This window comes from Salmo salar, unplaced genomic scaffold (assembly GCF_965601325.2).
Source record: "Salmo salar unplaced genomic scaffold, fSalSal1 ptg000691l, whole genome shotgun sequence".
Taxonomy (NCBI): Eukaryota; Metazoa; Chordata; class Actinopteri; order Salmoniformes; family Salmonidae; genus Salmo; species Salmo salar.
The window spans coordinates 1,444,658-1,461,597 of NW_027675466.1; the positions used below are offsets into that span (position 1 = coordinate 1,444,658).

Below are 16,940 nucleotides of genomic sequence, written 5' to 3' on the forward strand. Positions count from 1 at the left end.
ACACTTACCATGTTGGTGACCCACTTGAATCAAAATGCAACACTTCAAAATGTAGCGAGCTGTTTTCTACAAATTGTCCTCTAACCAGTGATGTACACATTATTCCCAGATTCCGTGTGGTTTTTGAGCTGTTCGTTTTAACAGGACGTGTAAACTCATCTTCCTCCTTTCGCACAATTGTTGCCAGCAGCATACCACCCTGCATCCCACTGCTTGCTTGCTTCTGAAGCTAAGCAGGGTTGGTCCTGGTCAGTCCCTGGATGGGAGACCATATGCTGCTGGAGGGCCAGTCGGAGGAACTCTTTCCTCTGGTCTAAACAATATCCCAATGCCCCAGGGCAGTGACTGCCCAGTGTAGGGTGCAGTCTTTCGGATGGGACGTTAAACGGGTGTCCTGACTCTCTGAGGTCATTAAAGATCCCATTGCACTTATCGTAAGAGTTACTTATTGTAGGGGTGTTAACCCCGGTGTCCTGGCTAAATTCCCAATCTGGCCCTCATACCATCACGGCCACCTAATCATCCCCAGCTTACAATTGGCTCGTTCATTCCCCTCCTCTCCCCTGTAACTATTCCCCAGGTTGTTGCTGTAAATGAGAATGTGTTCTCAGTCAACTTAACTGGTAAAACAACGGTAAAAAGAAAAAAAAATCCACATGATATCGATGAGTTATGACAAATAAGTGTTGTGTTCCTTTGTTTAGGGACCCCTAAATTTAAATGCATCACTCCAAAATGTAGCTGACTGTCTTCTGCAGGTTGTCCTCTAATCAGTGAGGTGAAATATATCTCCCATTTCCATGTGTTTTTTTAGTTGTGTTAGTTTCAACATCACGTACAACCTGATTTCCCCCCTAATCAATATCAGTGATTTATTGCTACTTGTCAAACCAACAGTGTTTCTGGTGCTTGTACAGTTTTATAAGGTGCTTGTTTTAAATAATACAAGTAATATAATTATTGTGGCAGATGTTTGTGTATATAGCACATGTTATGTTTAGGTTTTCAATTTATTACAAACTGTTTCTGCATATTGGTTATTGATTTTGGACACGTTAAAACTGTTTTGACATTGGGGATATCCCATCTAGCAAAATGACGTTGAAAATATGACTATGCAATCAAATATTTACATTTCATGTAACATTTTGTAGTGATAATTATTTATGCAACCAACTGACAATTTTTTTGGTACAATTATAATGACATTGTTGCCCTGCTTTTAGAATATCAGGGTTCATTCTCAGATGTGCCAACACAAATGTACTAGAGCATGACATTGGGGACTGGGCCCCGTTCCAACAACATGCCTATCTAGTGAACCCTGAATAGAGAGAGAAGCTCCGCAGTGAGGTGGAAAGTTACTACGGATGTTTGCAGGAGTTTCCTCTTGAAATCAGACATGTCTGTGGTAAGGACAACTTGGTTTCTGATTGTCTCAAGGGTGGGCAGTCAAGAAGATTAGTTTTTTTGCGTTTAGCTAGTGCGTTGCTATAGATCACAATTTATTTTGACTGCACGTTTTTCCGTGTCGGAGATGAGTTTTGTTTGGGCTCGTTCCAAGGGGACGAGAGTTCTAGAAGCTAGTGAGTTTTAGGAAGACGAGAGTTCTAGAATCTAGTGAGTTTTAGGAAGACGAGAGTTCTAGAAGCTAGTGAGTTTTAGGAAGATGAGAGTTCTAGAAGCTAGTGGGGAGAATATATATATTTTTTCTTGTTTATAATTGTTGACAGCCAGTAGACACCATGTTTATATTGGTGAAGGTGAAGCATTGTAGTTGATTATAATGTGAAATAGAAGTTATTTTCAACTAGTAGAAAAATGAGGAAGGGAAGCGCTACTAAGGTACACAATAGTAAATGTTGGTAGACAGAAGGTGCTCTTTGGTAAAGGGGGTGAGTTGGTCATCAAATAGAAAGGAGGACCAAGGCACTCTTCATATAATTGATTAAAATGCCTTTATTAGTATGGCATGTTCAATAGAAACAATGTTTAAAAAAAAATCCAACGCGTTTCGGCTGCATGGCCTTCGTCAGGGAGTACAAAGAAATAATACAATGTCCTCTTTTTAACAGCTTTTCAAATCAGCCCTAATTGGAGAGGGAGTGGTTACAAAATTGATTGGACACACCTAGTAAGCAATACTATACACATTAAAAAGTGAAACACTGTGGCTGTGTCATCACAAAAAAGGAAAGGTAATACAACTCCAAGCTAGAGGCACTAGAACACCCAGCAAGGTAGTTCCAACCCTAAACATGTCTGGGAGAGAAGTCAAGAACAAGAAAGCAATCTATTCCCTAGTACACTTGAACCCAACAAAACATGAACAACAGTCTAAACATAGCTGAGGGCAATTGAGAAGAAAGACCACTAGATGATAGCAAATGGACCTATCACAACCCTACAGGAATGGACCTATCACAACCCTACAGGAATGGACCTATCACAACCCTACAGGAATGGACCTATCACAACCCTACAAGAATGGTGAGAAATCCATATCTTCATGTAAACCTGGGTATTTAGTGGCCTGTAGTTTGTAAATCCATATCTTCATGTAAACCAGGGTATTTAGTGGCTTGTAGTTTGTAAATCCATATCTTCATGTAAACCTGGGTATTTAGTGGCCTGTAGTTTGTAAATCCATATCTTCATGTAAACCAGGGTATATCTAATAGAGGCCGGGATATGATCAATACCCACAAAATACAGTACTGAAGCAGAGAACATTAAAATAATCAATAAAAATAATTGGGGAATTATCCAAAGTGATACTCTACTACGCCAAGTCTTTCCTGTGCCACCAGTCATAAGCTTTAAAAGATGTCCTACCCTAAATGATAAATTAGTACACAGTTATCTTCCGGGTGACTCTCAAAAAACTTGGCTTGACCACAAACCCAAGGGCTCTTTTAAATATAACCACTGCAGAAATATTGCACAGAAAAAGTATTTTGTTGATACAGCTTCCAAAATGGAGTATTACGTCAAGCATTTCATTAACTGCAAAACCACTCATGTCATCTATAGATTGGAATGTCCACAGTGCAAGGTGTTCTACATTGGACGGACAAAGAGACGCCTTCAAGACCGCCTAGCGGAACACAAATATGCCATACGGGTAGGCAATGACGACTACCCCATGGCAAGGCACTATAAGTCCTTACACCAAGGCAACCCTGCCTCCCTCTCTTCGCCCCAACCCGGGCTCAAACCAGGGACCCTTGCACACATCAACAACTGACACCCCACGAAGCAACGTTACCCATCGCGCCACAAAAGCCGCGGCACTTGCAACGCAAGGGGAAACCCTACTTCAAGTCTCAGAGCGAGTGACGTCACCGATTGAAATGCTATTAGCGCGCACCACCGCTAACTAACTAGCCATTTCACATCGGTTACACCTACAAGCTGTGGGTATTGATCACATTCCGGCCTCTATTAGAAAAGGGGACCGTCTTAAAACAGTTAAACCAAAGGGAAAGTTTTGGGATTAAATATTTATGTCCCCTTAGTGGTTCATCACGTCAGCAAAAGGGAATATGTTCCATTTATGTTTATTTAGTGCAAATTGTCCACTGGTATTGCTGTATGAAAGTGAATTTCCCCCCAGGCATACATACATGTTCTTTGTTATTACCCGAGCCACTGCCTGTTCACCCCGCTATCATTCAGAAGGCGAGATCAGTACAGGTGCATCAAAGCTGAGACCGAAAGACTGAAAAACAGCTTCTATCTCAAGGCCATCAGACTGTTAAATAGCACAGAGAGGCTGCAGCCTACATATAGACTTGACATCATTGGCCACTTTAATAAATGGAACACTAGTCACTTTAATAATGTTTACATATCATTTCTCATCTCATATGTATAAACTGTATCTCAGTCTATGCTGCTCTGACATTGTTTATCCATATATTTATATATTCCTAATTCCATTCCTTTACTTAGATTTGTGTGTATTAGGTATTTGTTGTGAAATTGTTAGATATTAATTGTTAGATATTACTGCACTGTGGGAACTAGAAGGACAAGCATTTCACTACACCTGCAATAACATCTGCTGAACACCTGTATGTGACCAACAACATTTGATTTATTATGAAGGTCATTTGTGTAAAATGTACTTTTCCCCTCATTCACCCCACCTCTTTACATTGCTTATGCATATTCAATGGCCGGACTGCGTCCAGACTATGTCAAAGGCCCATCCTGGTAGATCTGAACCTAATGCAGCTTGGAGTGATCAGATGACAGAAGTCACATTTAGGTGCCAGGTGTAACTGAGGCCATAGATGCTCCATATCCATTACTTTGAGTGTTTTATATAATATGACTAAATGTGTTTCTGTGTTGCAGGGGCAGTCAGAAATGGAACAGCAAGGCCACAGAACATGACATAAGCAGAGCTGTGGGAGACCACCTCAAGCCCCTGGTAGAGCCGGGGGTGGTGTTTACCACTCCACCACGCCTTCAGCAGGCTGGAAACGTGGGATTGATACAGTTTTTCATACTAAGGTGGACCAATAGTTTGTTGATTGGTCAGTCATTGGGTTCATTAGTTTTGCAATATGTTCAAATCAAATCAAGCTTTATTTATACAGCACATTTCAGACATGGATGCTTCACAGGAAAAAAAATAAAACAATGAAAATAAACAGAAATATTTACCACAACAAACATAAGATTAACAACTGAAAGACTAATGAACATTCTAAGGAAAATCCATTGATTAAAATATTAATTGGATGCAACATCCAACCCAAAATATAAGCTTGTTTTTTAGGAGGGGCTCTGAAAGACACTATGGGGGTGTCCACTGGAAGTTGACTAGTAACAACAACTGGGACCTAAAAGACACCCACCATGAGACCCACTAAATCTGCCCAAGAAGAGGAAAACAAAAGAAAAACCCACACCAAACTTAAAGACAGGAAGTAAACCAAAAAGGTGGAGCAACTAAAGGTGTTGACTCTCCACATGTATCAAGACAACTGGAGCACTGGGCCAGACACTCTTAAATAGAACCTGGACCAGCTCAGGTGAAACACCTTCCCACTAACGAGATGGACAAGCCAGCACAGGTGTAACACATACTGACTAACGAGGTGACACCAATCAGTGCGTCCTACGTGCTAACGGGCTAGACGTGCTAACGAGCTAGACGTGCTAACGAGCTAGACGAGCTAGACGGGCTAACGAGCTAGACGGGCTAACGAGCTAGACGTGCTAACGAGCTAGACGTGCTAACGAGCTAGACGTGCTAAAGTCCAACCTCAAAACATAAATGGAAAAACCAAAGCCTGTAACACCTTAAGACAACAAATATATCCTATATTTTTGTTGGAAAAGTTTGAGCACCACCAACAGAAAACAACTTCCATTTCACATTATAATCAACTACAATGCTTCACCTTCACCAATATAAACATGGTGTCTACTGGATGTCAACAATTAAAAACAAGAAAAAAAACCTTATTTCTAAATAATAATATACAATAGTATTATTTGTTTCTCCTTTTTCTTTCTATAGAATCCTAAATCCCACTAGCTTCTAGAACTCTCGTCTTCCTAAAACTCACTAGCTTCTAGAACTCTCGTCTTCCTAAAACTCACTAGCTTCTAGAACTCTCGTCTTCCTAAATCCCACTAGCTTCTAGAACTCTCCTCTTCCTAAAACTCACTAGATTCTAGAACTCTCGTCTTCCTAAAACTCACTAGCTTCTAGAACTCTCGTCTTCCTAAAACTCACTAGCTTCTAGAACTCTCGTCTTCCTAAAACTCACTAGCTTCTAGAACTCTCCTCTTCCTAAAACTCACTAGCTTCTAGAACTCTCGTCCCCTTGGAACGAGCCCAAACAAAACTCATCTCCAATACGGAAAAACGTGCAGTCAAAATAAATTCTGATCCATGGCAATGCACTGCCTAAATGCAAAACACAAATCTTATATCCATTTGGGGGGAAATCAGGTTGAATCTGCTCTTGAAACTAACACAACAAAACAAAAAACACATGGAAATGGAGATATATTTTACCTCACTGGTTAGAGGACAACCTGCAGAAGACAGTCAGCTACATTTTGGAGTGATGCATTTAAATTTAGGGGTCGCTAAACAAAGGAACACAACACTTATTTGTCATAACTCATCGATATCATGTTGAAATCATTTGTGCGAGAGGAGGGAGATGAGGTTGCACGTCCTGTTAAAACTAACAGCTCAAAAACCACACAGAATCTGGGAATAATGTGTACATCCCTGGTTAGAGGACAATTTGTAGAAAACAGCCAGATACATTTTGATTGAAGTGCGTCACCAACGTGGTAAGTGTAACACAACTCTTTTTGTGTTAGTCACTTTTTGTTAAATCACATAAATAGTAACTCTTCCATTTCAGAGCCTGGATTTTCCCCCTGAGGCTAATATCCATATCATGCTGAAATCAATAGAACAGGGGACAAACGTTTAGGGTTCTACATTGTGACATCATTAAAATACTCCTTCTACAATGTTAAAACATTCTACATTGTGACATTAATTCATTGATATCATGAAACAACTCCTTCATGTATTTTCTGATGTTTGATCAGATGTCTTTTATCGGAGTATCTCTTGTCACATTGACCACAGCTATAAGGTTTTTCTCCTGTGTGTGTTCTCTGGTGTGATGTCAGCTGGCCAGATTGACCAAAACGCTTCCCACATTGATCACAGCTATAAGGTTTCTCTCCTGTGTGTGTTCTCTGGTGTATCTTCAGTTCGCCAGATTGAACAAAACTCTTGCCACATCGAGTACAGCTATAAGGTTTCTCTCCTGTGTGTCTTCTCTGGTGCATCTTCAGTTCTCCAGATTGAACAAAACTCTTCCCACATTGAGTACAGCTATAGGGTTTCTCTCCTGTGTGTCTTCTTTGGTGTATCGTCAGATGGTTAGATTTTTTAAAAAAACTTCCCACATCGAGTACAGCTATAGGATTTCTCTCCTGTGTGTGTTCTCTGGTGAAGAGTCAGATTGCGCAAGCAAGTAAAACTCTTCCCACATTCATCACAGCTAGAAAGTTTCTCTCCTGTGTGTATTCTCTGGTGTGATATCAGGCTGCTTCGATGAGTAAAACTCTTCTCACATTGATCACAGCTAAAAGGTTTCTCTCCTGTGTGTATTCTCTGGTGTGTTATCAGGTTGCCTAGCTGAGTAAAACTCTTCCCACATTCATCACAGCTATATGGTTTCTCTCCTGTGTGTGTTCTCTGGTGTGTTATCAGGTTGCCTAGCTGAGTAAAACTCTTCCCACATTCATCACAGCTATATGGTTTCTCTCCTGTGTGTGTTCTTTGGTGTACAATAAGATGGCTAGATGTATCAAAACTCTTCCCACATTGAGTACAGCAATAAGCTTTCTCTACTGTGTGGCTTCTCCGATGAATTTTAATGCCTGATGAGGTGAATCTCTTCCCACAGTCAGAGAGGTTAATTATCTTCCCTGTGGGTCTCTGCTGGTGTTTCTTGAGGAGTTCTGATCTGGAGAGACTCTTCTCTGCCTCATCAGCATCATGAGGTTGTTGAGGCTCCCCAGAGGATCCACGATAGTCCCGTCTCTCTCCTGTGTGAATGACAAAGTCATACAGATGGTTAAAGGCCCACAACAGCAGAAATCCACTGTAAAAGGTCATGCCAACAGCGTAGCCATGATGTTGTACAACAATTGACATCTGTAATGAATGTAATGATTACTTGACATTTGTCTTAAAATGAGCAACAATAGTCATATTTTGTCTTGTTTTCACATTAGTAGTAACATCTAAGATTGGAGGCCCTTTTCTATGTTTGCTGGTGAGAAAAGATTTTTGCTCAGGGGAGTAACCTCCATTACCAGGTTGCTTATGAGTTCATTTCACACTACTTTGGATTATAATTGTCAGGCTCGCTTGAATCTCCTGCTTAATATGTTTGTGTCGTCGTCGCAAATCAACCGCTTTGTACTTAAAAAACACTTCAACCAGTAAAATGCTCTTTGGCTTTTCCATCAGCCTGACAATGAGGGTTTGTACACTGTTTGCCAAATTGGCCCATAACTTCACCTAACAACAAATATAGACCTACTGTTGGACCCATAACTTCACCTAACAATAACATAGACCTACTGTAGGACCCATAACTTCGCCTAACAATAACATAGACCTACTGTAGGACCCATAACTTCACCTAACAATAACATAGACCTACTGTAGGACCCATAACTTCACCTAACAATAACATAGACCTACTGTAGGACCCATAACTTCACATAACAATAACATAGACCTACTGTAGGACCCATAACTACACCTAACAACAAATATAGGAAAATAGCTCTGTGTGTTGAACAATAGCCTATCCATCAAGGAACAGTTCTCTACACATTATGAGCTAAGTATCTCCGTTTCCAAACGGACTAACGAGACCCTACTGTAAATCAAGCAGACAATAACACTTTATAAACATCAATTTGTTAGGGATGTTGGATCCAACGTGGAGCACGGCATAACTGTCTTTACCAGAGTAATGAATGAAGAAGCACTTTGGTTGTTGTTGCATGTCGTGATGTTTGTAATTTGACTGTCATTCAGAAAAGTATTTCCTGGATCTTCTGATAGTTGATCATGTGACTGTAACTAAACAGCTACAGTATTAAGTATTATGTGTAATTATTGAAGAACTGCGTTAATGACAGTATCCATTTGAGTGTTGTCAATAAAGCTAAGATAAAAAAATTAAAAAATGTATTTCACCTTTATTTAACCAGGTAGGCTAGTTGAGAACAAGTTCTCATTTACAACTGTGACCTGGCCAAGATAAAGCAAAGCAGTGCGACACAAACAACAGTTACACGTGGGATAAACAAACGAACAGTCAATAACACAATAGAAAAATCTATATACAGTGTGTGCAAATGGAGTACGGAGGCAAGGCAATAAATAGACCATAGTAGTGAAGTAATTACAATTTAACACTGGAGTGATAGATGTTCAAGTAGAAATACTGGTGTGCAAAAGAGCAAAAAAACGTAAATAAAAACATGGGGATGAGGTAGGCAGTTGGATGGGCTATTTACAGATGGGCTGTGTACAGCTGCAGCGATCGGTAAGCTGCTCAGATAGCTGATGCTTGGAGTTAGTGAGGGAGATATAAGTCTCCAAGTTAAGCGATTTTTGCAATTCGTTCCAGTGATTGGCAGCAGAGAACTGGAAGGAAATGCGGCCAAAGTAGGTGTTGGCTTTGGGGATGACCAGTGAGATATACCTCCTGGAGCGCGTGCTATGGGTGGGTGTTGCTATGGTGACCAGTGAGCTGAGTTAAGGCGGCCTAGCAAAGACTTGTAGATGACCTGGAGCCAATGGGTTTGGCGACGAATATGTAGCGAGGGCCAGCCGACGAGAGCATACAGGGTGCAGTGGTGGGTGGTATATGGGACTTTGGTGACAAAACGGATGGCACTGTGATAAGACTGCATCCAGTTTGATGAGTAGAGTGTTGGAGGCTATTTTGAAAATGACATCGCCGAAGTCAAGGATCGGTAGGATAGCCAGTTTTACGAGGGTATGTTTGGCAGCGTGAGTGAAGGAGGCTTTGTTGCGAAATAGGAAGCCGATGCTAGATTTAATTTTGGATTGGAAATGCTTAATATTAGTCTGGAAGGAGAGTTTACAGTCTAGCCAGACACCTAGGTATTTGTAGTTGTCCACATATTCTAAGTCAGAACCGTCCAGAGTAGTGATGCTGGACGGGCGAGCAGGTGCGGTATCCCAGGTCCATAACAAATGTAGTTTTGTTCGAAAAAGCTCATAATTTATGCCCAAAAAGCTCCGTGTTGTTAGCGCGTCGTGTAGGCTACTCAAAAACATGAACGTCGCCCGCCGGACATGTCTTCACCAAAAAGGGAGAAAAAAATTATGTACGTTCGTTCAAACATGTCAAACGTTGTATAGCATAAAATGTTAGGGCCTTTTTCAATCAGAACTTCAATAATATTCAAGGCGGACGATTGCATTCTCTTTTAAAACGTATTGGAACGAGGGTACCCAACATGCACTCGCGCGCCAGAGTAGTATCGGCCATCCGCTTATGACCAACGTTCCAAGTCTCTTGTTCGGTCAGTTTTCATAGTAGAAGACTCAAACCACTTTGTAAAGACTGGTGACATCTAGCGGAAGCCATAGGAAGTGCTCAATGATTAATAAGCCCCTGTATGTTTCAATGGCATAGGCTTAAAAGTAATTCAACACATCAGGTATCCACTTCCTGTCAGAATTTGTCTCAGGGTTTTGACTGCCATATGAGTTCTGTTATACTTACAGACACCATTCAAACAGTTTTAGAAAATTCAGAGTGTTTTCTATCCAAACCTGAACAATAATATGCATATCCTAGCTTCTGAGTTGGTGTAGGAGGCAGTTAAAAATGGGCACATATTTTTTTTTAAATTCTCAATACTGTCCCCTATCCCCAACATTAAAGGCACAGTCAACTTAGTGTATGTAAACTTCTGACCCACTGGAATTGTGATACAGTGAATTATAAGTGAAATAATCTGTAAACAATTGTTGGAAAAACTACTTGTGTCATGCACAAAGTAGATGTCCTAACCGACTTGTCAAAACTATAGTTTGTTATCAAACAATTTGTGGAGTGGTTGAAAAACAAGTTTTGATGACTCCAACCTAAGTGTATGTAAACTTCTGACTTCAACTGTAGCTGACATACTGGTACATACTGCTGTAAAGATATGCTATGTGGTTCATAAGGACAGCGTAGCTTGCTAACATACTGGTACATACTGCTGTAAAGATATGCTGTGTGGTTCATAAGGACAGCGTAGCTAGCTAACATACTGGTACATACTGCTGTAAAGATATGCTATGCGGTTTGTAAGGATAACGTAGCCAACATATCGTTACATTGCTCAACATTCTCTTAACATTTGTCATAATTAGTTAAAGCAGTTCATTTGTATCCACTCTCTCGTCGGACTTCGGCTGCATATTTTCCACAATTTTTTTCAAATCTGGTAAAATAGTTGAAGCCCCGCCCATTTCCTGAAGAATTGCATTATGGGCCCTAAAAGCACAGAAATAGTGTCCTCTGCATATATACTTCGTATTTTGGCGACTGTAGTACCACACCCGGGAACTTTTGGCATACTAACTATATCCATACTATGACAAATAAGCATAATATATAGTATGGTTAGTATGAGTATTCGAACACAGCTCAAGTCTCTGGGCAGCCATTTTGTTTCTGTTTTAAAACTAGGTTGCCCCTTTAAAAAAGCCACACAATCAATCAACCAATCTGCAGTCCAAACAATAACAAAGCTGTACTTCCACCACTGTTTTGGTAATAAGATGATTATGGGGTTGGAGAAATGTAACTACTCTCAAATTCATAGACAGACCGATGGATGCAAGGACTGACCATCCATGATATCAACATTATAGTTTTAACCATGTTGAGGCTATACAGTGTTGGTTTACATTGTTTCTAAACATTGGAGTAAAAAAAGCTTATTTGGGGTTCTGATGGGGTACAACAGTTGAACTAAGCTCATGAGGCATGTGTTATATTCTTCAAGAACCAATGGCTATAATTAAATAATTTTAAAGAAAAAAAAAATGGATGTAGCAATTACAGATTTCCCCTTTAACACCTCAGTTTAACACGTGTAGAGTTTGTGCCTCTGTTTTTAAAACAGTACTTACTAGTGTTAATCAGGGCCCGTTCATCGTTAGAACCATTGGATGCCTTAACATGCCTTTGGGAAACCGGGACCAGATATCCAGTTTCTTCCTCTTCTTCCTTCTTCGATGTGACAGTCATCTCCTCCTCCTCTTTCACTCCAAAAACTGCATCCTCCTCCTCCTTCACTCTGAACGTGTCTTCCTCTTCTTTTACTGTAACATCCTCCTCCTCTTTCACTCTGAACACGTCTTCCTCTTCTTTCACTGTAATGTCTTTCTCTTCTTCTTTCACGGTAACAGCCTCACCCTCTACTTGTTTTTGTATTGAAACAGCCTCCTCTTCCTCCTCCTCTTTGACGAGAGCTTCTTTCTCCGTCCAGCAGACATCTTCTTTAACAGGAGGAGAGTAGCTTTGTGAGCGCATGGTCGGAGATGTTAGCTAGCTAGGCTAATGCTAACTTAACCAGCCCGCTAGCTGACTAATAACAACAACACCGTAAATATGAAATTAAATCGGATAACTAACTAGACGACAAAAGTGTCTTTAAAACACAGTTGCTAATATACACTAAAGCGCCCAAAGAGCTTTATTGGTTCGGCTATTTTGTCTAGCAAGCTACAGAGGTCGCTGAATAACTGTTGCTACTGTTGAAAGAAGCGTTCCGTCCACTAGATTATACGTCACACCAACAGCATTACCTTAAATTCCCACACCGCCATCTGCTGACTGGATAGGGTAACGCAGTTGAGTAAAATGTTTATTTTATTGTCAGACAAAAAGTTAAAGTGTAGGAAGCATGAGTTTTTACTCACCAGCGTAACAACACAGTGTGGTTAAAGACTTACTAAGCTAGTTGTAGACACGATATGGTTACCTATAAGTACAAACAGCTATGTTTTTGCATTATTACAAATGTATGAACTTATTTCGGGAAATCTTCTAAACTACCCACAATGCACTATTTCCCAACGTCATATGTATTATCAACTCTATGCTACCGAGTTTGTATGCCAGTGTAACGGTGTAATGAAGTTACATTTAAAAAATGTATTTAACCATTATTTAACCAGGCAAGCCAGCTAAGAACAAATTATTATTTACAATGACCGACCTACCCCTGCCAAACCCTAACCCAGACGATGCTGGGCCACTGTGCGCTGCCCTATGGGACTCCCTATCCCGGCCTGTTATGATACAGCCTAGTTTTGAACCAGGGTCTGTGGTGACGCCTCTAGCACTGAGATGCAGGACCTTAGACTGCTGCTCGTGTCTTTACATTACAGTCAGTGATAAAGGTATGGGATTCTGGGTAATACAAAGCAGATTTATGGAGAATTTAGAAATTGAGTGGTCCTGGGATAGAAATGTATGAAGTTGACATTAGATCATAAACCATCCACCTTTTACATCATAAATTAGCAATTTATGTTTTAGTAACTTCTGTTGTTGGTTTGGCCTCTCTTTATATGTTATTTGCCGAATCTCAGTTTTCCATGTGGGTTTTATGCTAAAGTTCCCTCTTTCAAGTTGGTAGCAAACTGGAAAATGCATCTTCTATAGGAGTGCTATTTATATCCTGAACATTCATCCACACTGCATCTTCTTTAGGAGTGCTATTTATATCCTGATCATTCATCCACACTGCATCTTCTTTAGGAGTGCTATTTATATCCTGATCATTCATCCACACTGCATCATCTTTAGGAGTGCTATTTATATCCTGATCATTCATCCACACTGCATCTTCTTTAGGAGTGCTATTTATATCCTGTCGACTACTGATCATTCATCCACACTGCATCTTCTTTAGGAGTGCTATTTATATCCTGATCATTCATCCACACTGCATCTTCTTTAGGAGTGCTATTTATAACCTGCCATTACTGATCATTCATCCACACTGCATCTTCTTTAGGAGTGCTATTTATATCCTGATCATTCATCCACACTGCATCTTCTTTAGGAGTGCTATTTATATCCTGATCATTCATCCACACTGCATCTTCTTTAGGAGTGCTATTTATATCCTGATCATTCATCCACACTGCATCTTCTTTAGGAGTGCTATTTATATCCTGTCACTACTGATCATTCATCCACACTGCATCTTCTTTAGGAGTGCTATTTATATCCTGTTGACTACTGATCATTCATCCACACTGCATCTTCTATAGGAGTGCTATTTATATCCTGATCATTCATCCACACTGCATCTTCTATAGGAGTGCTATTTATATCCTGATCATTCATCCACACTGCATCTTCTATAGGAGTGCTATTTATATCCTGATCATTCATCCACACTGCATCTTCTATAGGAGTGCTATTTATATCCTGTCACTACTGATCATTCATCCACACTGCATCTTCTTTATGAGTGCTATTTATATCCTGATCATTCATCCACACTGCATCTCCTTTAGGGCTGCTATTTATATCCTGTCACTACTGATCATTCATCCACACTGCATCTTCTTTATGAGTGCTATTTATATCCTGATCATTCATCCCCACTGCATCTTCTTTAGGAGTGCTATTTATATCCTGATCATTCATCCACACTGCATCTTCTTTAGGAGTGCTATTTATATCCTGATCATTCATCCACACTGCATCTTCTATAGGAGTGCTATTTATATCCTGATCATTCATCCACACTGCATCTTCTTTAGGAGTGCTATTTATATCCTGATCATTCATCCACACTGCATCTTCTATAGGAGTGCTATTTATATCCTGATCATTCATCCACACTGCATCTTCTATAGGAGTGCTATTTATATCCTGATCATTCATCCACACTGCATCTTCTATAGGAGTGCTATTTATATCCTGTCACTACTGATCATTCATCCACACTGCATCTTCTTTATGAGTGCTATTTATATCCTGATCATTCATCCACACTGCATCTCCTTTAGGGCTGCTATTTATATCCTGTCACTACTGATCATTCATCCACACTGCATCTTCTTTATGAGTGCTATTTATATCCTGATCATTCATCCCCACTGCATCTTCTTTAGGAGTGCTATTTATATCCTGATCATTCATCCACACTGCATCTTCTTTAGGAGTGCTATTTATATCCTGATCATTCATCCACACTGCATCTTCTATAGGAGTGCTATTTATATCCTGATCATTCATCCACACTGCATCTTCTTTAGGAGTGCTATTTATATCCTGTCACTACTGATCATTCATCCACACTGCATCTTCTTTAGGAGTGCTATTTATATCCTGTCACTACTGATCATTCATCCACACTGCATCTTCTTTATGAGTGCTATTTATATCCTGATCATTCATCCACACTGCATCTCCTTTAGGGCTGCTATTTATATCCTGTCACTACTGATCATTCATCCACACTGCATCTTCTTTATGAGTGCTATTTATATCCTGATCATTCATCCCCACTGCATCTTCTTTAGGAGTGCTATTTATATCCTGATCATTCATCCACACTGCATCTTCTTTAGGAGTGCTATTTATATCCTGATCATTCATCCACACTGCATCTTCTATAGGAGTGCTATTTATATCCTGATCATTCATCCACACTGCATCTTCTTTAGGAGTGCTATTTATATCCTGATCATTCATCCACACTGCATCTTCTATAGGAGTGCTATTTATATCCTGATCATTCATCCACACTGCATCTTCTATAGGAGTGCTATTTATATCCTGATCATTCATCCACACTGCATCTTCTATAGGAGTGCTATTTATATCCTGTCACTACTGATCATTCATCCACACTGCATCTTCTTTATGAGTGCTATTTATATCCTGATCATTCATCCACACTGCATCTCCTTTAGGGCTGCTATTTATATCCTGTCACTACTGATCATTCATCCACACTGCATCTTCTTTATGAGTGCTATTTATATCCTGATCATTCATCCCCACTGCATCTTCTTTAGGAGTGCTATTTATATCCTGATCATTCATCCACACTGCATCTTCTTTAGGAGTGCTATTTATATCCTGATCATTCATCCACACTGCATCTTCTATAGGAGTGCTATTTATATCCTGATCATTCATCCACACTGCATCTTCTTTAGGAGTGCTATTTATATCCTGATCATTCATCCACACTGCATCTTCTTTATGAGTGCTATTTATATCCTGATCATTCATCCACACTGCATCTTCTATAGGAGTGCTATTTTTATCCTGTCACTACTGATCATTCATCCACACTGCATCTCCTTTAGGAGTGCTATTTATATCCTGATCATTCATCCTCACTGCATCTTCTATAGGAGTGCTATTTATATCCTGTCACTACTGATCATTCATCCACACTGCATCTCCTTTAGGAGTGCTATTTATATCCTGATCATTCATCCACACTGCATCTCCTTTAGGAGTGGTATTTATATCCTGTCACTACTGATCATTCATCCACACTGCATCTTCTTTAGGAGTGCTATTTATATCCTGATCATTCATCCACACTGCATCATCTTTAGGAGTGATATTTATATCCTGATCATTCATCCACACTGCATCTTCTTTAGGAGTGCTATTTATATCCTGATCATTCATCCACACTGCATCTTCTTTAGGAGTGATATTTATATCCTGATCATTCATCCACACTGCATCTTCTTTAGGAGTGCTATTTATATCCTGATCATTCATCCACACTGCATCTTCTTTAGGAGTGCTATTTATATCCTGATCATTCATCCACACTGCATCTTCTTTAGGAGTGCTATTTATATTCTGATCATTCATCCACACTGCATCTTCTTTAGGAGTGCTATTTATATCCTGATCATTCATCCACACTGCAACTTCTTTAGGAGTGCTATTTATATCCTGTCACTACTGATCATTCATCCACACTGCATCATCTTTAGGAGTGCTATTTATATCCTGATCATTCATCCACACTGCATCTTCTTTAGGAGTGCTATTTATATCCTGTTGACTACTGATCATTCATCCACACTGCATCTTCTTTAGGAGTGATATTTATATCCTGATCATTCATCCACACTGCATCTTCTTTAGGAGTGCTATTTATATCCTGATCATTCATCCACACTGCATCTTCTTTAGGAGTGCTATTTATATCCTGATCATTCATCCACACTGCATCTTCTTTAGGAGTGCTATTTATATTCTGATCATTCATCCACACTGCATCTTCTTTAGGAGTGCTATTTATATCCTGATCATTCATCCACACTGCAA

At 39.9% G+C, this 16,940-nt stretch overlaps 1 pseudogene; it reads right to left on the reverse strand.

The window, feature by feature from the left end:
- Nucleotides 1-5,773: 5,773 nt before the first annotated feature.
- On the reverse strand, nt 5,774-7,675 carry LOC145877141 (uncharacterized; annotated as a pseudogene).
- Between the last annotated feature and the right edge of the window lie 9,265 nt (nt 7,676-16,940).